The following is a 24,770-nucleotide window of genomic DNA, read 5'->3' as shown; positions in this document are numbered from 1 at the left end:
CAGTGATAAGAAACAGGGAAGTGAGCATGGAAGTGAAAAAGTTACTACATGACAGTATTATGATACCAACTCTAACGTACGGATGTGAAGCTTGGACATTGTTGGAAGGACACAAGTCAAGAGTGAGAGCAGTGGAAATGAGTTAAGAGGAGCCTGTGGAGTCACATGGAGAGACAGGCTGACGAATGAGGATATAAAGGAACGTTGTGGTGTTGATGTGGATGTGATAGGGAGCGTTATGAGGAACACACTGAGGTGGTTTTGCCATGTGGAGAGGATGGAGGGTGAAAGACTGATGAAGAGAGTGTACAGTATGTGAGTGAGGTGGAGGGGGGAAGGGGGAGGGGGAGGCCGAGGATGAGATGGAGGGATGGGGTGGAGAGGTATATGAGAGAGGGGGGTGTGAGTTGGGAGCAGGGCAGTGAAATGGCGGGGGACAGGGAGACTTGGAGGCGATTTGTTTCTGGCCACCCCATACGGGATTGAGGCGTCTGGCAATAGATAGATAGATAGATAGAAAGCTGATATGTTGCTGGGCTTAAGATGTATGAGAACAGAGCAAATAACTTTACTCCCACAAATGAATGGAATAGACTTTGATAATGAATTCATGGAAGAAATACCATCAGAGTCCTCACTGATTAGTAAAACAGAACCAAAAAGAATTTGTACTATTAAAAGCTTAAACAAACATACACGAACAGATGAATGTATAGATCCACTCCCCCCTCCCCCCAGCCTCCAGGAGTAGAGACCATGGTAAGGGTACTTTGATTTATCAGCTTTTCCCGTCCATCTCACCAATGACTTAGTTATTCCTCCTAACTCCTATATAATGGTAACCATAAAGAGCAAATTAAAGAATAGTACTGTTCTTATCTTGGAAGAATTATGTAAAGGTAAAGGATTGTCAGTAGAAAACGCATTATGTCGGATGAATATCGATGGGCAAACTCAGATATTCCTAAATAATGACATGAATGGGGAAGTACAATTGAAAAAAAGGACTTGTATAGTAAATGCTGAAAAATGTCCCGCCCCCGTGATGGAAATCGTTTTAGCTGGAGTGACAAGTAAGAAAACCGTAGCATTACCCAGAGAACAATTAGGGTGTATTAACGAGATTAATCACAAGATTAACGTACACCCAGATGCATAATCGATTTTCGTACCTGCCTATAGAGTCCCACAATCTCAACGTACATTTGCAAACCAGTATGACGATGAAATGTTAAAACTTGGAATTATTGAGCCATCAGTCTCCCCATGGAATGCCCCATTATTTTTCGTGCCTAAACGAAATGGAGAAATGCGTGCTGTAGTATATTACAGTAAACTAAACAATCACACAATCCCAGACCTGTTTCGCATGCCATTGGACCAGAAAATAATGTATTTTCCACAATAGATTTGCAAAATGGATACTATTAAATTCCATTAGATCAGGAGTCAAGTAAATACACTGCCTTTTCCACAAATACAGGACATTATCAACACAGGAGAATGCCAATGGGATTGAAGACAACACTGGGCACTTTCCAATGCCTAATGAATTACGAATTGTCCGGAATTCTAGGACAAGGAATATTCGTTTATCTTGATGATATAAATGTCGCAAGTAACGATATACAAGAAAATCTCCAGAAATTAGACCTACTCTTACAAAAGCTTGTTGATCCTGGTAAAAAAATTAAGCTTTCTAAATGCAAATTTTGCTTTAAGGAAATAAAATTCTTAGGCTACAAACTAAATGCTGAAGGTATTCACACTTCCGATTACAAAATACAGGCAATGAGAGACTTTCCAGAACCCACTACGACACATGGAAGTTAGAAAATTTTTAGGTCTAACAGGGTATTATAGGTCATTTATACAACAGTTCTCTCATATGGCCTTTCCTCAATTCCAGCTACTCTAAAAAGATGCTGTACTCCAATGGCAAAACGAACAAAAACAAGTATATAACGAATTAAAAGATAAACTTACAAATGCACCATGTTTGGCCTATCCGGATTTCACAAAACCATTTATTACTTGCACAGATGCATCTATGAAAGGATTAGGGGCTGTATTGATGCAAGAAGATAAAAGAGGACAGAATCAACCAATTGTATTTGCCAGCAGACAAATAAAAGGTGCAGAGAAAAATTATTGTACTACAGACTTAGAGGCACTTGCAGTGGTTTTTGCATTATAAAAGTTTCGAGATTTGGTATATGGTTACGAAATACACTTATTCACCGACCATAAACCACTGGTGGGTATGTCGAAAGAAAAACTCCTTTCTGGGAGGAGAGCAAGATGGAAATGTACAGTCGAAAACTATAATGTACACATTCATTACATACAAGGCAAAATGAATCTAGTAGCTGATGCATTATCCAGGAACCTGAAAACAATTCAGGTCGCGGCATTAGATCTCAAAGGATACATTCCAAACCACGATGAAATTGCGAAAGCACAAAGACTTGACTCAACATGGTCTAAAGTTATTTACAAGTTAGAAAGTGGAGATGACATACAATTACCCAAACTACATGTACCACTAGAACAATTCACAATAATCAATAATGCCTTATACAGGATCAACCCAGGACAACCAAAACGCCGAATAAATAATAATGGCATGTTACCTCAAGTATTATGAATGATACGCGATAGGTCACATGCAGGACATACTGGGAAGGATAGGACATTCAAACAAGCCCACTTGTTATATTACTGGCCATCATTACGAAAAGATATAAACAATCATATAGAAAGATGCGAATCATGTGCAAAACACAAAGGATACCCAGTCACACCGGCACCTATAGGTAATTACCCTGTACCACATCAACTATGGATTGTTGTCGCTGTTGATTTACTCAAGATGCCATCATCATACAATAATAACCAATACCTATTCGTAGCAACGGATAATTTTTCCGGTTATGTAATTTTAGTCCCAATTAAGGATAAAACAGCAGAAATAGTAGTAAATGCAATAACAGATAATGTAATATGTCGCTTTACTACCCCAAAGGTACTAATAAGCGATAATGTAGGTGAATTCAATTCTGATATCTTACAAGAAATATGTAAACAATACAATATCAAAAAGGTTAACGTTTAAGCCTATCACCCAGGATCCAGTGGGTTAGTAGAGAGACAAAACAAAAAAGTATTAGATGTACTACGACACATTCTCAGTGAAAATTATGCAAGCTGGGATGATTGGATTCCCAGAGTAGAAGCATCAGTTAATGGATCTATAAATAAGTATGTAGGAGACACACCACATTTCATTATACATGGAACAGATAAAAAACTACCATATGAAATTCTAGAAGGTGAAAATCTGCCCATATACAACTACGATGATTACCCCAAACTTCATTTACGTGAATTCCAGAACATACATAAGAGAGTGAAAAAAACAATTATCGATGTCCAAGGAAGAAATGACAGAGGCATTGAATAGAAAAGCAAAAGAATACGCTATCAGCTTAGGAGACATTGTCTATGGTATCATTCATATGAGACTAAATTACCCCCGAAATTTGAGGGCCCATAGAGTGTAATTAACATAAAAGCAAACAAAGTTTTAATTAGGTCATTGTCAAGTGACGAAGAAAAACAAGTTCATATTGACCATTTAAAACGAGTTTCAAGGGAATTATCCAATAATTATACAACCTCGGATATCACCGAACAACCGAACATCTCATGAAACTAATTAAGAAAAGAACAATAATTCCAAAAATGAATTAAGGTCGCATACCAAACAAACAAACATAGGTGCAACTGTTCCAAAAAAAAATCTACAGTACATCATTTACATGATTTAAATATCGATATAAACCCCTTCTATACATGAAATAACAAGCAAGTTATTGTTCTCCGTTAGTCAACCGTAACGCACATCATCACTGTCATCGACCACAGCATGACTATATTAGAAAATTAACAGATTTTTTTTCAGTAGGTAACGATGAAGGGACTTATACCATGGATTCTCCTCAACATAGCAAGAGGATATGCTCACTTAGATCCCCAACACATAGTACGGCAAGGATGCCTCATAGCTCCAACGGCCACGACGTCAATCGTAAAAGATGTCATGAGTACTGAAATCAGTTTGGATTATTTATAAGAATTACCCACTCATCTAGAGAACATCGCCAAACCCATGAGGACCCTGGACTTAACGATAGGAGGCTATGTTTCACAAGCACATAACACAAAGGAAGTGGATGAAATAGTGAAGTTAGCGAAATGGAAGATAGAACAGGCGAAGTCAACAATGCTCATCATGATCCAAGATCTCCCATCTCATGGAACGGAAGTACTGAGTGACACGAATAACATCACACGTACTCGCCAAAAGCGAGGTTTGTTTGACCTGGATGGTGCAATTCTTGGAAACATCTTTGGATTGGCTTAGAGGAAGACCTTCAAGAAATAAACAACAAATTTAATAAAATAGCTCAGGTACAAACAAATCAAAATAAATTTATCGCCAGACAAAACTCAGCAATGAAGACAATCGTGAAAAATCTAAACAAGACAGAAAATATAGCTTACCAGAGTGTAGACACCAGTCGAGCAGGGCAGTACTCCCGAGGTGGATGGAAAGCTGATGACAGGGAGTGCTGGAGCTCCCGTTTCATCAGCCCTCAGGACTAGTTCCTGACCATTCCCCTTTGCTGAACTTTTTCAGTGTCTCAGTTACACAGAGAGTAGGCCAGCATGCTCTCCAGTACAAATTTCTCTATCTATCTTCACCAAACTACATGCACAGTACACACTACACTTCCTATTCAAAATTTACCAAAATGGCGTCAATTCACCCAGCCTCGGAGTCCCCAGGGGGGGGGACCATAAATGCCCCCGCCATCTGCCCCTCTCCCGGTGACGACTCGAGGTGCCTGGAACCACTGTCTGACTCTCTTCTTCTTCATTTCTGCAACATTCGCGGCCTTTCATCTAACTTTCGCTCTGTTGAGCACCACCTCTCCTCCTCTAAACCTCACCTTCTTTTTCTAACGGAGACTCAGCTGTCTGAGGCAACTGACAGCAAACCCTTTTCTGTATCCTCCTACTTTCTCTATTCTCATTTCAAAGCCAAAGGTGGCTGTTGTGTATACATACGCAACGACTTATCTTGCTCTCGTGTTCCTGAACTTGAGTCTTCTGAATTCTCCACTCTCTGGCTTCGGCTTTCCTGTCATTCTCTGACTAAATATATCTGTGCTGTTTACTTATCCCCTAATTCTACTGACTATCAAAAATTCTTCGACTATCTTACTTCTACGATGGAACACATTCTGTCCATTTCTCCTTTCTCTGAAATCTCCATTCTTGGAGATTTCAATGTTCACCACCGCCTTTGGCTCTCCTCTCCTTTCACGGATCCACCTGGTGAACAAGCCTACATCTTTTCTATCCTTAATGACCTAGAGCAGCTTGTACAGCACCCTACCCGTATCCCTGACCGCCTTGGAGAGAGCTCCAACATACTTGACCTCTTCCTCACAACTAATCCTTCTGCTTACTCTGTTAATCTTTTCTCTCCGTTGGGCTCCTCCGATCACAACCTCATTACCTTAACCTGTCCTATCGCTCCAGTACGGCCTGCGGACCCTCCAGGGAAACGTCGTCTCTGGCATTTTGGAGCTGCGGACTGGGAGGCCCTCAGGCAGTACTTCTTTGATTTTCCCTGGAATGATTATTGCTTCCATGGCCGTGAGCCATCTGAGTGTGCCTTGCGCATTACGGAGGTTATTCTCTCGGGCATGGAAGCATACATTCCTTTCTCATATCCTTTGACTAACGCAAGAAAGCCTTGGTTTAATCACGCTTGTTCTAATGCTGTCCGCAACAAGGAGAAGGCCTACAAAAGGTACCGGAGCCAACCCACCCCTGAATCACATAATCTTTACGTTTCTGCCCGGAATCGTGCTAAGTCTGTTCTTCGCTCTACTAAAAATAATTTCATCCATACTAAATGCTCTCAACTCTCCAACTCGAATTCTTCCCGCTTCTTCTGGCACCTTGCCAAAAATCTTTCTAACAACTTTACCTCATCATCCTTCCCTCCTCTTTTCTACTCTGATGGTTCTGTAGCTATTTCTTCTACTGATAAAGCAGATCTCTTCACACAGACTTTCTCCTCCAATTCCACCTTAGACGATTCCGGTGCTGTTCCTCCATCACTTCCCCCCCTCTGACTTCCTCATGGCTGACATTAAAATTTCTTCAGTTGATGTATTTTCTGCCATTACTGGCCTCAGTACTAACAAGGCATATGGGCCTGATGGGGTCCCTCCTGTTGTTCTCAAAAACTGTGCTTCTGTGCTTACACCCTGCCTAGGCAAACTATTTCGCCTTTGTCTGTCAACTTGTACCTTTCCTTCTGGCTGGAAGTTTGCTCTCATTCAGCCAGTCCCAAAGAAGGGTGACCACTCCCAACCCTCCAACTATCGTCCAATTGCTTTAACGTCCTGTATTTCAAAAGTTTTCGAGTCAATTCTTAATAAAAAATTTTAAGGCATCTTTCCTATCACAACCTTCTTTCCGATCGTCAGTATGGGTTCTGTCAGGGACGCTCCACTGGCGATCTTCTCACCTACCTTTCAGACTCCTGGTCATCCTCCTTTCGGGACTTTGGCGAAAGCTTTGCCATTGCACTTGACATCTCAAAGGCTTTCGATCGAGTCTGGCATAAATCTTTAATTTCCAAACTGCCCTCCTACGGTTTCTATCCTTCTATCTGTACCTTCATCGCTAGCTTCCTTTCTGGTCGTTCTATAGCTGCTGTCGTAGACGGCCATCGTTCTTCTCCTAGATCTATCAACAGTGGTGTTCCTCAGGGCTCTGTCCTATCACCAACTCTCTTCCTTTTATTCATCAATGATCTTCTAAGCTGTACATCTAACCCTATCCACTCATATGCTGATGACTCCACCCTTCACCTTTCCATTCGGTTCCCGCAACGCCCATCTCAACAGTTACTTCAAGAAACAAGGGATGAGGCTATGGCACACCTAATGTCTGACTTGGCTCATATCTCTGACTGGGGTAAAAATAATATGGTTGTCTTTAATGCTTCTAAGACTCAGTTCTTACACCTATCAACCCGACAAAATCTTCCACAGGTATACCCACTAATGTTTAATAATATTCAGATTAATCCTGCATCATCCTTGAACATGCTTGGGGTTTCATTTACTCGGGACTTATCTTGGAAAGATCATATTACATCTCTTGTAAAATCTGCTTCCAAGAGATTGGGTGTGCTAAGCCGACTCCGCTCTTTCTTTACCCCTGCACAATTGTTGACTCTATACAGGGGTTTTATCCGCCCCTGTGTGGAGTACAACTCTCATGTGTGGGGAGGCTCCCCACATACAGCTCTTCTCAATAGGATGGAGTCAAAGGCTTTTCGTCTCATTAACTCTCCTCCTCTTACTGACTCCCTTCAACCTCTGTCTCTTCGCCGCACTGTTGCATCTTTATCTCTTTTCTATCGCTACTTTAATGGTCACTGCTCCTCTGAACTGTCTGCTTGCATTCCTCCACCTCTACGACGGGCGCGTAGCACCCGTCTGGCAGCAAACTCTCATCCCTTTTCTGTCCAACTCTCTAATGCAAGAGTTAACCGTTACTCCCAGTCTTTCATTCATGCAACAGGTCAGCTCTGGAACTGTCTCCCTCTGTCTGTATTTCCTCCTGCCTATGATCTCCAGTCTTTCAAACGCAGTGTGTCCAGGCATCTCAAAATGATCGGATCTTGAATTTGGCTCTCTATTGTATTTTGTTTTTCTCTTGGAGGGAACTGTTACTGCGGGCTCATGGCCTTTGGTTCCTTCTTCCTCGCATAAAAAAAAAAAAAAAAAAAATGCCATGGAAGGGAACATAACACTTTTCCAACACTTCTAGATCATCACCGAACATATTGACAATTATACTCCAGCTAGATAACACTAGAGTTCGTTACCGGGCACTTATGCAAGGAATTGCAAGTGATGGTAATGGTAGGATCACAACGGACTGACTTCCAGTTCATGAACTACGTCAGATAATTAGCCAGGGCATTCATAAACATAGTTTGAAGCCTTTATTTCGTGGTAGAGATTTCATGTTATATTATCCATATTTAGAAGCAACACTAACACCAGCATCAATAGTAGTTCATGTACCATTCATAACTGACGACCTATTCACTGTATACCAAATACACCCCTTCCCTTCTAAGAATAATAACACTTCGGTCATCATCAACATCAACACATACACCGAACTCATCATGGTCTCCAAGAGAAGGAACACTGTCACTTCCGCCAGCGAATCAACAATTGAACGAAAGTGCCGTACATCCTTACATGCTGTTCACCTTTGTCCTGCGTACATCTTCACGTTTCAGCCTACTGGAACAGTCCCTTGTGAAATGGCTGTCATAAGAAATCAAGATATTCATCATCATTGTAACTTCACTTTTGCTCCAGATAAGCTTATACACCATCAACGCATCGGACACTCATAGTTTTTTTTTTTTTTTTGTCACTCATAACACATCAGTTTACATACTCTGTCCAGATATACCACCATCTCATACTTCAGCATCAGGATTATACTGTACATAGCACCAGACTACTGTGCGGTACTTACACCATCCATGTCCACATTATCCACCATCAGTACGCCATCCTCAATAACACACACAAATATTTCCACCCACTACCTAATATGGACTTAATCATGAGCACAAGTATTAAGCTGACTTCACCTAAGTTTGAAACTATGCAACTAATCGATGAAATAATGAAGTCCTGGGAAGATTTGAGTTTGACCATGTTCAACCCACACTATGTGTATAGCCCAGCACCTACTGTCTTTATAATCTTCTCTATTGTATTTGTAGTACTGTTGTTCGCAATGCACAGAATGCATGCAAGAATTGAAAGCTTGGAGTCAGTATTTAGTGGGGGTTGAGTAAAAATTCAAATAAAACACACTGAATGAAGTGTACATATTTTGTATGTAGTATTACTTTTATTAAAAAAAAAAAAAAAAAAGAAAGTGGATAGACACATGATATAGAAGTATACCAGTATCATTATCTCTATATAAAATACTAATAGCTCATACTATAATCTTAACTTTGAACTATTTTTTGCATATATGCATATGCCTGTTATGCATTCACATTTTACAATATGTCATACAATATTCTATAATCATTTTAACTATGGTACATTTGTTCAGTTATGTATACAACTTGTTTAAATTGTATTATGTTTCTAAAATATTATGGAATAATTGCAATATTAACATGAATATTATATCTATGCAGTATTATTATCAATGTTATGTATTAATAGATTAGCATATGTCAATGATAATTGCTGTCGGAGGATCGCCAGCTGGCGTGACCGAGAGTTGTCAGGACTCCATATTATAATAACACAAATCATAATAGGTAGCATGATAGATAGATACAGGAATTTACATTATCATAATACAACTCATAATAGATAGCATAATAAATAGGAATACCACTCAAGCTAGGTGTGGGATAAGGAAATGAGCTTGCAAGATTTTAGTGAAGGAATGGTAGAAGTGCACCGGAAATGCTACATACACACAGACACACACAAGCTTCTAGAACCCAGACCTAGCTCTCCTGTAAAAGAAGGAAGGGATCATAGAGTCAGAAAAGGGCTAGCCATAGAAGCGAAAGGTTGTGGAGAAAGGAAATAAGAAGAGGGTCCAATGAGATTTAGTTAGTAAAATACGTTCCTGTGTAATATAAACACTGCTCAACTTAAACTTTTCTTTGAAGATAATAAATCAAGATCAACTCCCTGTATCCATATTTAACTTCTTCTACCTTCGACTACACGATAACTAGAACCAAACCTCAAGATAAACATATTACAAGCTCAATATTCACATATTTCTCACTATATCATTCCATTTCATTCTCGAACTTCCCCCCCCTCCCCTTTCACCTCACATACACTCTAGTTAGTCAGTCATTCTTCATCCTCTCAACTTAGCGAAACTATCTTAGAATATTTTTGCGAACGCTTTCAGTTACATCCAAATGAACATTGCAACTGTCCTTCACTTTCTCATTTGTCACTCTTTCCCTCCATGTAACTTCATAAATTATGCTCCTTCCAAATAACTCACTTCCACTACTCTCATTCCTGACCTGTGTGCCTCCAACAAACTCCATGCTTCACTTCCATGCGTTTAAGTTGGGATCACACTGTTGTCATGCTACGATTTTTTTTTTTTTTTTTTTTTTTTTGCTTCCATACTCATTTTCCTTCTCCACTGCACTTCATTCAATAAATCAATAACCTTTCTTCACAGCTGTACCTTTTCATGCATTTCTTCATCTAAAATTCCACCCCTACTCATGACCATACGTAAGGCTTGAAGGCATTCACATTCTCCATTTCCTAACAATCCAGTCCCAGTGCCAATTTTTTTATTTAATATGTTTCAGAGACTGTAATTTTAATTTTAGCTGCATCCTCTTGTACATTTCGCTTCTTACATACATTGCTAACCTTATTCACCAAGCCTTGTTACTCATTTTCACAGTGTCATCAGGAAACGACAATAAAGGCACTTTTGAAGCCCGACCCTGTTTCATTAAGGACACTCATACAGCCACTGTCCTACACTGTACCTCTTATAACTATATCCATAATCATTTTAAACTACCATGAAGACATGGCACATCTCCGTTTCAGTCCAACATTCACACCAAACAACTCACTTATTTCTCCCCACAAGCACTGCAGCCCTAGTGCCCTCACACATAATTTTGACAATTTCAACACATTACCATCTACTCCATAATTTTTCAGTACCTTACACATTTCTTTTCCATCTACTCTGTCATATGCTGTCTACAGATCCATGAAGACAGCATCTAACGTCATTTCCTTCACTAGATCGTTTTCCAGTTAACATCTTCAGAACGAATAATTACTCTGCACAATCTGTTCCCTTCGTAAATCCCTCTTGTTCTCCAACAAACTCCTCGGTTATATCTCTAACCCTGTAGCAGGTATCCTACAATAATTTTTTCCTGTTACTCTGAGAAGAGATATACCCCAATGATTGTTGCAAACTTGTCTTTCCTCTTCCTCTTTGTATATGGGAATTATTATACTTGCCTTGCAGTCTATACATTTTGGCTGTTAATGAACGAGCGTGCATTTGAAATGAATATTTCTAACCATCATTTTATGCACTGATGTCAGTATACTTAGATCGAATGTTTACAGTACTTAACATCTGCAAAACAAACCATCACTTTGTTAATGTCTGAATATGACTTCAACACTCATAATAAGACAATAATAATGAACAACAACAAGATCTGCGTAAGTGTTTAACAAGAGGAAATGATGCTTACTGTATAATTCTGACTAAGTTCCACATGGCGTTACTATGGGAGTACCAATTTGTATTAATTAATTTCAGTGTGCCAATCACTTGATTCATGCTGGTGAAACTGTTCCTTAGACACCCAGGAATACCAGTGTGAGAAATGTTTCATGGAACTTTTTTCAGTATATTTATTTGTCAGTTTGTATATGTCCTGGTTGTAAATAGCACTTTCTTTTATTGGGTGTTTATTTAGCCAAGTATATTACGTAAGGATAAATTGTTCTTTCACTCTGTTGAACATTCATTTATTTTTACCATATACCTTGAATATTCAGAAAATATATATAATATCACAATGTTCAAAATATACTTCACCTTCACTCATTTGTCATGTACTTATTTCACTGTTCTGGTAATACCAAGAACAGCGAAATGAACAAAGTCTGGATGAGTTCCCTTTCTGAGCACTTTTGGGTAACTGGGGATGAGTGTCGAGGAATAGGAACTTTTGGGGCATGGTGAGGCAGTAGCTCCCACCAAAAATGAGAAACACCAAACTTAAAAAAAAAAAAAAAAAAAAAACTGAGCATATAGTACATCTACGTCCCTAGACCCAGTACCCTTTTCTGCCCCGAACGTACTTGTACTATACATTCACTATGGCGGAAGGAATAAGTCAGCCCACTAAGATTTATTGCGAGGGAAATTATGAGAATTTATAACTGGCCTAGTATTATTACTAGAAAACAAACATTTCATTCTAAACTGCTTTATGATAAATGTGCAGGGGCATTCCTAGAGTATTTGGCACTTGGGGTGGATCTATCCACTGGCACCCCTTACCTCCCGGTGTTGAATAATGTATAAATGAAATTTCAGGAAAGTTTATTATGACTCTGATTAACCCGCGGCGTCCCGTCGACGTTCTTTAACGTCCACACGTTTTGTCACTGCCAATCCCATCGATGTACATAAACGCGAAAAAATTGCGCGGTCCCTATTTTGACCATTTTTCAATTTTCGTGAGTCATTTTTGGTACGTATACACGTGACACCTTCCTCAACAAGATGCCAGGCAGGGACAATGCCTTACCCAGCATGACCTCCTCCCCCCCCCTGCATGCCATTGTCTCAGCAATTCACCTGTTTTCAGTGACCTGGCCAGTATAGCCATGTCATACCACGGTACGAAAATCAGGGCCAGAGTGATTCTCCAATCAATGACAATGTGGAGGACAAACTTTACATAGCATTAGAGGAGGAAACAGTTAGAAATGATAATCAGGTAATGTGGCAAAAAAAGGTCAGGTATTAGTGAGTGAAACAATGCTTATAATGCCTATATTACTGCTTGAAAACCAATATACTCTTGTACTACATATAAATTCGTACCAAGTAAATAAATAAATACCGTTTATGAGTGGTGTGAAATAGTTATCCTCCCATAGAACTCGTTTTCTTTGATGCCAGCCTGATAGAAAACCCAGTAAGGTAAGGAGGTACTCCTACCTGTAATGAGTATTTTAAACCTCAGGTGAGTTATTTCTCTATGAATTTTCGATGTTTCTCACCAAAAGCAAAGGTTTGAGCCAAAAAAAATTTGTTCCTAAAATGGTCGGGATTGGGGGGAGTCAGTGGTGGAAAAGTGGTCGGGATGGGGCGGGTTAACCCGCCCCGTCCCGACCACTCTTTCACCACTGGTACCCCCCAATCCCGACCATTTTTGGATCCAAATTTTTTTTGCTAAAACTTTCACTTTTGGTCAGAAACAATGGTCAATCACCAAGAAAGTGTTCACCAGGGACCATAAGTGGCCTAAACAGGTATACCTTCGTTACACCTGGTACCATGTTCTCTGTAGGTGGTCTGAGCCTCTCACGTTTTCTATGGTATTATAAGTCTGGGAAACCAATGAAAGTAAGTAGATATGTATTACAAACATAAAAACATGTGATACAAGAGTAAATTGGATTTTATACAAAAATAGAGGTGAAATAAGCATTGTACCATTGGGCGAACCGAGCGAAATCGGCCAAACTCTTCACGATGAATCGCTAACATTGCTGAATCATGATACATATCATTTTTTCTACTTACATAATACATCTCCAATAACATTATACCATTTTACATTTTATTGAACTGTTTTTACGTATTCACAGGCCTTTCGATAACATTTAGCGTAATGTTAGCGCTTATTTACGTAGTGAGTGAACTTGCTGTGACTGTTGTTTCAACTCGTATTGTGTTTTTTCAACTTACATAATACTTTCCTAATAACATTATACACTTTTCCACTTTAGAGAACTGTTTTGAGATAGTTTCAGGCCTTACGATAATATTTAGCGTAATAATAGCGCATAATAACACAGAGGGTGAAGTCGCCATGACTATTATTTCAACTTACAACCTTTTTTTGTACTTATATAATACTTCTCCACAAGCATTGCACATGTTTCCACTTGATATAATTGCTATCACATAACTGGAGACCTTACTATTCTACTGAGACTCATATTATCGCATATTTACACAGTGAGTGTTATCGCGATATCATTTGTTTCATCTTACACTAGTATTCAACTTATAAATTACTTTCATACTAACATTACACCCTTTTCCACTTTATATCATTCCTATCACATACTTACAGACCAGAATATTCTACTGAGCATAATATTTTCGCAGATTTACACAGTGGGTGTACTCGTGACATCAATTGTTACAACTTACACTATTTTTCAACTTATACGTTATTTTCTTCCTAACATTACACCCGTTTCCACTTTATATTCTTGCTATCACATATTTACTGACCAGAGTGTTATACTGAGCGTCATATTTTCGCAGATTTACACAGTGGGTGTAGTTTTGATATCACTTCTTTCAACTTACACTATTTCTCAACTTAAACATTACTTTCCTCCAAACATTACACCCGTATCAACTTTATATAAGACTTAGCACATACTGACTGGCCTTACCATTATACTGAGCATCATATCGCCATCCCACACTTTCAGTAGTGTAGGAAGTTATGGTACTCTCTGAAACATGGCTGAAGGCACAACGCAACATTTCACTCTGCACACTCGTACCTTGTGTCTTTTCTCTGAGTGGCTGGTCTGACTGTCGAGTGCTTGCATACATGGCAGCGGCGCTGGGGTTTATGGCGGTTTGGTTGGGAAGGGATTGTGCTAGGGTAGTGGCGTACTGCGAGGCGTTGGGGAGTCTGGGCAGCCATGGGGGTGCGTGTGTGGTGTGTGGGCCTGTCCTGGGCATTCCTGGCGATTATTCACGTGCCAGCTCCCTCACAAACCCCTCAAAGGTCTCTGATATTCCCGTTGTCAAAGGGTGCAGGTAGTGTGCGTTCAGGACCATGACGTCGAGCAAGTGGAAAAAGAGCTTTTTGTACCACTTCATCGTGGTCCTGGTACAGTCAACACTGGAAATCATCGAGTCTGACTGATCAACTTGCCTCATGTTCAGATTATAGTCCAGTACAGACTCGGGTTTCCAGAAGTTGCGCCTCCTCTCGCTGCGGTGATCCACAGAGTCTGTGCGGTGCATCAGGGGGCTGTGTACAGTTGATAGGAGGCAAACTTCCCTGTTGTGGTTCCACAGGGTGGCAAGGATGTTATTTGCCTGGAAGAAAACCACCTCGTTCTTGTCAAGTTTCCTCCCTATCTTGACCATTTGGCGACGGTTTCTCTTGACTGTACCACAGACTCCGGTGTCGTGTTGGTGGAGGAACCTAGCGAGAAGAGGGCTAGCGTACCAGTTGTCCAGGTACAACACATGACCCCTCTATCATTGTCTTCACCACGGCCCCTGAGAGTCCTATACTACGATCTTCTGTTATATCTGTCTGTGCACCCGTGTACAAGACTATGTCTTGCACATAACCAGTCTTACAGTCACACATAACAAAGATCTTGAACCCGAAACGGTGTCTCTTGCTGTGTATGTACTGGCGAAAGGAAATATTGCCTCTCCACAACACAAGACTCTTGTCTACGATGAGGTCTCTGTAAGGATAAAATGAGGAGCAGAACATTTCCCGTAAATGATCAAATACAAGCCTAATTCTCCTCATTTTATCAGTGTTATTAGCATTAGCTGGATCTTCTGCATCAAAAAAGTGGAGGCGGCCGAGAATCTGCTGAAATCTCTTACGACTCATCACCTCTCCAAAGAAAGGTGTGATGGTCATTGGGTCAGTGGTCCAGTATGCAGGTATTTGATTTTTTCTTACAACACCCATCAAGAGAACCAGGGCAAAAAATAAGAACATCTCAGAAATTGTCACAGGATAATCATATTGCTGGGAATGCCTGCTCGTTGTTCCCAGACTTTCACTTTCACGGCTCTGTGTTCGTGAAAATAGGTTTGTCTTTTCCACTATGCGCCCCACAAACGCCTCTCCAAAGAACAGGTGGAAAAAATCCACCCTAATGGAACCCACATGCACACCTGGAGCCGTGCAACCAGACCGCCACTCCTCAGTGAAAGGGTGAATGATGGGAGTAAAATTACTCCCATCTTCCCAGTTCCACGAGACACTACCGTCTCCAGCCTCGTCCCCATCGTCGCCTTCGTCAGGGTGGGGAGGTGAGGGTGGTGGGGGAGGTTGGGGAGGTGGAGAGTGGCGCCTTTCATCACTCGCACTTCTCTTCCCTCTCCCTTTTCCTTTACCCTTTCCCTTCCCTTTCCTTCCTTTCCCCACATCCTGGGGCTGTGGGAAGGAAGTTTGGGAATATTGTGGGGCGAAAGATGTGCTGGGGAGTGGCTCCACCTCCTCTCCCCTAGGCCTACGTGCACCATGTGCTCGTGCTGCCTCCCTCACACCACTTTCCCTTTCACCCCACACTCCCACCACACCACTTTCCCTTTCACCCTGCGCTCCAGCCACACCACTTTCCCTTTCACCCCGCACTCCCACCACACCACTTTCGCCTTCCCCAGACAAAACACTAGGACCATACCTTATTTGCCTTCTCGCCCCACCTTCTGATCCTCGGGGTGAGATTTTTTCCTTCCCCAACCACGAGGCAACATCATGTCCCAAGTCGCCATCCTCGTCCTCGTCCTCATCAGAATCTCTTTCTAGGGGATGGAGAGAGGTCCATGCAGGTGCTTTGGGTGCAGTCTGGCCTTCCCTTGCCTTACGATATGTGACATACCGCTTTTTCCGGGGCGAAGGGACCTCCTCATCACTGCTTGTTATTTCCTCCTCAGGCTGCACATAATCCCGATCCACCACATCATCATCAAGTGGAGAATCACTATCTCCAGTGAAGGCATCCAGGGAGGATTGTATTTCGTCATCTGAGAGACCTTTACGCTCCATGTCTGACCTGGGTCACTGCTAACAGGTGAGTGACCGAGACAAGGGCGCGTGCGGGTCAGGCGGGGTCTGGGACGCTGCCCGCCTGGCGGCAGGTAGGGGAGGCTTGGGTAGGAGGGCAAATCGAAAATCTCGAGCGAATTTTGAAAATTGTGGAAATTATGAACCTTAAAAATTGCAGCGCGTTAAAGTACGTCGACGGGATTGGCAGTGACAAAACGTGAGGATGTTGAAGAACGTCGACGGGACGCCGTGGGTTAAGCATATCAAATACTTTTTAAAATGCTGTTCATATACAGATCTGTAGATCTACATTAAATATGTAGGCCAAAACTTTTGGCTCAAGTATGCTCAAAAAGGCACTGTCATACATGCTACATATATACATATATTTTCTTTTTTTGTAATTGTTTTACGGTAGTTTAATGATTCAGATTTAATGAATATTAGGCGATCCAGAATCATTTACATTCGGTCTATTTTCTTACAGGAATGCTAAAAACTTTGAAACAGTGAAATGTAAAAGTTACCATCCAACTAAATGGCACCCGCCCTATGGCTGTCACTCAGGGTGGACCCCCCCCCCAATTAATACGCCACTGAATACCTGGATGGAAAACAAGCAGAACAAAAGATGAATAAAACACAAAAACAAGAGAGCAATGGGGATGGGAGAAGATTCAGAGTTCTATACCTGTTACTAAATTCTACACTGTCATCACACAATTTTTGTAGTTGTGGAATGTAGTAAGGGTACAGAACTCTGAATCGCCTCCCATCCCAAATGTTCTCTTTTTTTTTTTTTTTCTGTGCTTTATTCATTTACTTTTTCTCTTCTTTTTCCATCTCAACATCCTAAGAATAATTTTAGAAGAAAAAAAAATGTTTTCTAATTTATGATCTGTTTATGGAAGTTGGCCGCCAAGTACGCGTTAGTCATACTACTCAACGACTTTTAATAATATGATAATCGCCACCGAGATTACTGATACAAAATATTTAAAATGCATTTGTGGAATGAGCCGACACGAATCAACGAAGTTCTTCATATTTACAGAAGAGATCTGAATGCTATTTTTTTTTTCATTGTAACTCACATACTGTTGTTTGCAATCCTACTCTATGTAGCTATGAATAGAAACGTCCACGGAATTATTATATCCAGGTCGGGAACAAGTTCTGCGACCTGATTTCGCGACTCCTACGAAGGTTAGCGGGACCTTGCACATAGCTTTGCACTTTAATTGCAAAGATGTTTTAGTTGGTATGCTAAAAGCTGGGCTTCTTGAGCGTGTAGGTGTGCACGTCCCTATACTCTGTTCGGAACGCCATTTTGAACTTGCAACATTCCTTAACAGCAATCGCTACTGGATTTTCCCACACAGTACTGTATTTGCTATCAAGTGTTTTGCGCAAGTAACACCTTCTCTAGTTAATGAAAAACAAATCTGGGAAGACTTTATTCGAAAAATCTCTACTTTATGAAAAAAATTACCTGGAGGTGATGGAAGGTCGAAGAATTCAAGATTATCGCACTATATCAATTAATTGTCTGCATCATAGCTGAAGTACTGAGGTAGATGTCTATCAAAATCACATTGTGTAGCCACCTTTACCCACAGTTTATTATTAAAGTAACTAAATTCATCATTACTCTCTTTCGCCCCCTCCTCCACTCCCTGCCTCCCCTTTCCTTCCTCGTCTACTCTCCCTCCAGTCCGAGTGTCTGCCTTTCCCCCATCCCTTCACTCCCTGAACAGAACAAACAAAACAACACTGCCAAAACTTTTGTCTTGTGCTCTTTCATATTTTATTTCGTGTTTTCTAATCGCTTAATCGTTAACTTATATTTTGTTTTAGCAAAAATATCCTTCCAACAGCATGTCCCCTCTAAACCTTTCCCTAAACCCTTCTCAGTTATTTCTCTTCACTGCTCGAAACCATTTACGCACACTAATGAGATTAACGCGTTAATACTAAATGAGTCCTTGGGATATATCGTAATGATGATTGGGTAGCTTACCATTTTCACTAATATTGAAAATCATGCAGACAATACAAGTTGTTCTAGATATTGTAAAAAAGTGATTTGTTTGCCTCAGTCTCTGGTATTATGATGTTTTAGCAACAGTTATCAACTGAGGGGGGGCTTCACTTGCCCGTTTCCACTCTGACACTCAGGTGGATAAATCTATAAGACAGTTATCAACTGAGGATCGCTCCAGCCAAATCCACCATTACACTCGTCACCAGCAGCAAGCTTGAGCACAGGTACTCCTCTAACGTCACAACAACATGCCTGTCACCCACCCACCCCTCTAAGATCCTCCAAGCGATATATGACATTGGATTCAAAGGACCATAAACACGACATCAAGAGGTGGTGCACCCCAACTCAACACACTCAGGGCACTTACTGGGACTGACTTTGAGTAACAAAAACAAAGCCTTTCGCAACTCTATAACAATATATCAGAGCAGAGATGCCCTAGACCAATGGTTTCCAACCTGTGGGGTGTACCCCCTTAGGGGGGCACGAAAGGCTGCCTGGGGGGGCGCGAAGGCTTGATAAAGAGGGTAATTATATTTAAAAACTATGAATTATGATGGAATTCAATCAATCAATCAATCGATCATTTTCTGTGGCACCCCACGGGATGCAGAGGGCCTCGATGAACACTCTCCACCAATATTTGTCTCTTGCCATCTCCTTCAGGTCCCACCAACACTCCTCTCCTGCTTCTTTTTTCATTGTCCTCAACCAGGTTTCCCTCGGCCTACCTCTACCTCTTCTTCCTCTAGCAGTCCACTCTGGCACATCCTGTATTAAACTACCTTCTTTTCTGTATATGTGTCCGAGCCACTTCCAGCGAGACAGTCTCACATATTCATTAACTGGTTCCACTCTTGTAATATCCCTTACTCTTGCATTTGCAACTCTGTGTTGCCACTTTACCCCAAGAATCCTTCTCAGTATTTTATTCTCAAATCCTAATACTTTCTGATCTGTTGCAATTGTACTATACCATGACTCATGCCCATAAATTAAAATTGGTCTAACCATGGACTTGTAAATTTTCACTTTAGTATGTACCGAAAGCATATTATTATTCCAAACAGATTTCAGCATTCCAACAGCTCGCCAAGCCTGTCCAATCCTATCCTCAATTTCATTGTTTAATGATCCATTAGATGATACAATCGTTTCCAGATATTTAAAGTTTTCTACATTCTTCACCACATTATTCCCAATTACACAATCGATTTGGTTCTCAACGTTCATATTAATAATTTCAGTCTTTCCACACTTTATTACCAATCCCATTCTTTCTCCTTCCTCCACCAGACAATCAAACACCCTCTGCATCTCATAAATACTTCCGCAAATCAGTATAATATCATCAGCATAGTCCAAATCCATCAGCTTCTTATTTTCTTTCCAGTTAATTCCTGCACCTGTTCTCCTTACAACCTTTCTCATAACATAATCCACAACCAAAACAAACAGCAATGGCGAACGAACTCCTCCTTGAATCACTCCTGACCTAACTTGAAATGGATCACTCAAAGAACCACCCACCATTACCTTACAAAAAGTACCTTCATGCAGGCTTCTAATAATATTTACAAACTTTTCTGGTATACCATATAATCTCATAATTTTCAACATAGCTCCACGTGAAACACTATCAAACGCCTTTTCAAAATCCACAAAACACATACTAAGTGGCATTTTCATCTCATTAACTTGTTGCATTAGACACCTTACAATAAAAATCTGATCATTACAACCTCGACTCTTTCTAAATCCCGCTTGTTCTTCTCTTAAAATTTTATCAATTACTGGCTCTGTTCTGTTCAATAAGATTCTGGAAAAGACTTGCAACTACAGGTGCCAGAGTTATCCCCCTCCAATTGCCACACACATTTATATCTCCCTTTTTGGGTATTTTTATAATCACTCCATTTTTCCACTCTTCTGGAATTCCACGAATTAACCCAAACCACATTAAAAAGTTTCAAAAGAGCATTCATCAACTCGTCATTTTCTACCTTAAGCATTTCGGGAAAGATTCCATCCTCTCCTGGGGCTTACAATTCTTTAACTCCTTTATAGATTTTGCTACCTCTTCCAAGGTTATATCCCGTTTCTATCTGCAGATCTTTCTCGGCTGGCAAAATGTCCTCTTCAGCTGGGATTGGTCTATTTAGAACAGATTCAAAGTGCTCTTTCCACCTTCCTTTTATATCCAAATCTTTAGTCATCAAATTACCATTTCTATCTCGTACAGGTATTTCCTTCCTTCTCTTTTCAGTCCCTCTTAACTCCTTTATGGCCTGATACGCTGCTCTTGTGCTCTGACCGTCATTTTTACTTAATTTAATTTCTGTCTCTGGTGCCTTTTCATCGTATAGCCTCCTCTTATCACGTCTAACGAGTCTTTTTACTTCAGAATGTAAACTCCAGTACTTTTCTCCCGAAATTGCCCCACTTAAAATACAGACAAGATTCGTAAAATCCATCCTAGATAATTTACCTACCAACAAAGCTCCAGGCCCAGATGGAATTCCGCCAATTGTTTTGAAAAAGTGTTCCCCTGAACTTGCCTCTGTCCTAGCTAAATTATTCAGACTATGCATACGTACTTCTTTATTCCCAAATTCATGGAAAGAAGCCAATATCCACCCAGTTCCGAAGAAAGGAAGTTCGTCTGACCCCTCCAATAACAGACCAATAGCTGTCACATCTTCTCTTGGTAAGGTATTTGAAACTTTAATTAATAAGCATATTGTTAAACATCTTGAATCCAACAACTTAATTAGTGATAGACAATACGGTTTTCGCCGCGAAAGATCCACCATTGACATACTCAATCTCTTAACTCATACGATCCATCAGTAAATTGATCTTTTTGGAGAAACTCATGCAGTAGCTCTTGATATCTCTAAAGCTTTCGACAGAGTATGGCACCGTTCCCTGCTGTCCAAACTCCTTTGCTATGGACTAACGTCTTTTGTTCCTTTGATTTCTTCTTATCTTAGTGACAGGAAAATAAGAGTAAAAGTAGATGATGTATATTCAAATTTCCACTCAATTAACGCCGGCGTGCCGCAGGGAGCAGTTCTGGCACCAACCCTATTTCTGGTTCATATTAATGATCTCTTATCTGTCACTCACAATCCCATTCACTCATATGCAGATGACTCAACACTACATAGTTCATTCACACTCAGACATCCAATTACAACGTCTAATATCTCTACCTCTCAACTCAGTACAGCCATCTCCATAAATCAAGATCTATCAACAATCAGTGAATGGGGACAAAACAACCTTGTCTCTTTTAATGCTAGTAAAACTAAATATATACAGTTTACTAATAGACAGATATTGCCAGATTCGTACATTACCTTCAGTACTACTAATATTCCCATCTCCAAAAGTATTGAAATTCTTGGTGTCTCACTTAACAGTGCCCTCAGCTGGACCTCTCATGTCAGATCACTTGCTAAAACCGCCTCAAAGAAACTTGGACTATTGTACAGAGTCCGTAACTTCTTCGCCGATGAGCAGTTGGCTATAATTTATAGGAGTCATATGCGTTCTCAGCTTGAATATTGCTCACCCTTGTGGGATGGTTGTGGAGAGGTTGCATTAAGACAACTAGACAAAATTCAGAATAAAGCTGTTAGAATCATTAACAACCCTGCCATTACATATAAACTACCTCCCCTGCAAGTAAGAAGGAATGTTGCCTCCCTTGCATTATTTTACAGATATTTTTTTGGCAAATGCTCAGATGAAGTTGCGTCCATGGTGCCACCTCTCCATGCCTTCCCTCGTGCTACACGGGCATCTGGTAGCGCTCATGACTGGAATGTCACTCAACCATATTGCAGAACTTCTGCCTATCAGAATTCTTTCATTCCCCGAACTGCATCTCTCTGGAACTCGCTTCCCCAGAGTTGTTTTCCTCAAAATTTCAACCTACAACTGTTCAAGTCTAACTGTTACAGATATTTTATGAACTGAGGACACCAGTAATCTGGTGTATGGATTTTTTTTTTTCCCCCATTTGTTTTTCCTTCCTCCGTTCTGTTATTAAAAAAAAAAAAAAAAAAAACTTCAACTACCTGGCCATCAACATGTTGTTCTTCACTTCTTAACTTCGCCTCTTTCCTTTACTGAATTGCATTCCATGTTTCATCTGACATCCACTTTTTCCTTCTCGCTTTTCCCTTTTTCATAATAGTAACCTTAGCACTCTCATGCAAAACCTCTTTTACCTCTCTCCACATTTGATTAATATCATTGTCTTCAGATTCCATCAAATTCTGCAGAACTAGAAACCTGTTCCTACATTCCCACCGAAACTTTTCCTTCGTGTTCTCATAATTTCTCAGCTCATCAAAATCATAATTATCACCTTCTGTACAATTACCAGTAAAGTTTCTCTTAACTTTTATTTTTGACACAAGTTGATGATCACTACCTATATCTGCCCACCTCTTTACTCAAACATCGTGCAAATAACTCCTATGCCTTCTGCTAATTGCAATGTGGTCAATCTGGTTACAATATTTACAACATGGTGAAATCCAAGTAGTTTTATGTATTTTTCTGTGCTCAAAGATAGTTCCACCAATCATAAGGTCATTTGCCAAATAAAAACTTCCAAATCGCACCCCATTTTCGTTTCTTATACCAACACACTCCTTACCCATACAATCTTCAAAGCCATCCCTATTACTACCAACAATCGCATTAAAATCACCAATGCAAACTAACACATCATGTCTCGCCACCCTATTCACTACATCCTATCTATCTATCTCTATTGCCAGACGCCTCAATCCCGTTTGGGGTGGCCACAAACAAATCCCCTCCAAATCGTCCTGTCCCCCGCCATTTCACTGCCCTGCTCCCAACTCACACCCCCTTCTCTCATATACCTCTCCACCCCATCCCTCCATCTCATCCTCGGCCTCCCCCTCCCTCTTCCCTCCTCCACCTCACTCACATACACTCTCTTCGTCAGTCTTTCACCCTCCATCCTCTCCACATGGCCAAACCACCTTAGTGTGTTCCTCATAACACTTGCTATCACATCCACATCCACACCACAACGCTCCTTTATATCCTCATTTGTCAGCCTGTCTCTCCACGTGACTCCACAGGCTCCTCTTAAATAACTCATTTCCACTGTTCTCACTCTTGACTTGTGTCCTTCCAACAACGTCCAAGCTTCACTTCCATACGTTAGAGTTGGTATCACAATACTGTCATGTAGTAACTTTTTCACTTCCATGCTCACATCCCTGTTTATCACTGCTTTCAAAGAACCAGCAACCTTTCTTCCCTGTTGTACCCTTTCAAGCACTTCACCCTCCAAACCTCCATCCTAACTTATCACCGTGCCCAAGTACTTAAACGTACTCACATTTTCCAATTCCTCACCATCCAACCTCGCTGTACATTCACTGACTTCACCTCTCTCAAAGACCATCACTTTACTCTTCCCTACATTCACCTTTAGATTCCGTTTCTTACACACTCTTCCAGACTCATCCACCAAGCCTTGCAGCTCCACTTCGTCTTCACTCAACAACACAGTATCATCTGCAAACAACAGTACAGGGAGTTTCCAAACACTATCCTCTCTCACCAGGGCCACTCCAACATCCGCTACCCTACCTTGTACCTCTTTTATTACCCCATCCATGTACAGATTGAACAACCATGGAGACATGACACATCCCTGTTTCAACCCAACTTGCAAAGAGAAAAATTCACTTAGTTCACTATCCACACGCACTGCAGCCTTTGCACCATCGTACATACTCTTCACAGCATTCAACAACTTCCCATCTACTACATATATTCTTAACACTTTCCCCAATCCTTGTCTATCCACCCTGTCATATGCTTTCTCCAGATCCATGAAAGCCGCATACAACTTCTTTCCCTTCTCTAGAAACTTTTCCACTAAAGATTTAAGAATGAACATCTGATCTACACAACCTC

Source organism: Coenobita brevimanus, chromosome 70 (genome assembly GCF_032717465.1).
Source record: "Coenobita brevimanus isolate Jiangsu-jjx chromosome 70, ASM3271746v2, whole genome shotgun sequence".
Taxonomy (NCBI): domain Eukaryota; kingdom Metazoa; phylum Arthropoda; class Malacostraca; order Decapoda; family Coenobitidae; genus Coenobita; species Coenobita brevimanus.
Note: the sequence above shows the minus strand (reverse complement) of the source record.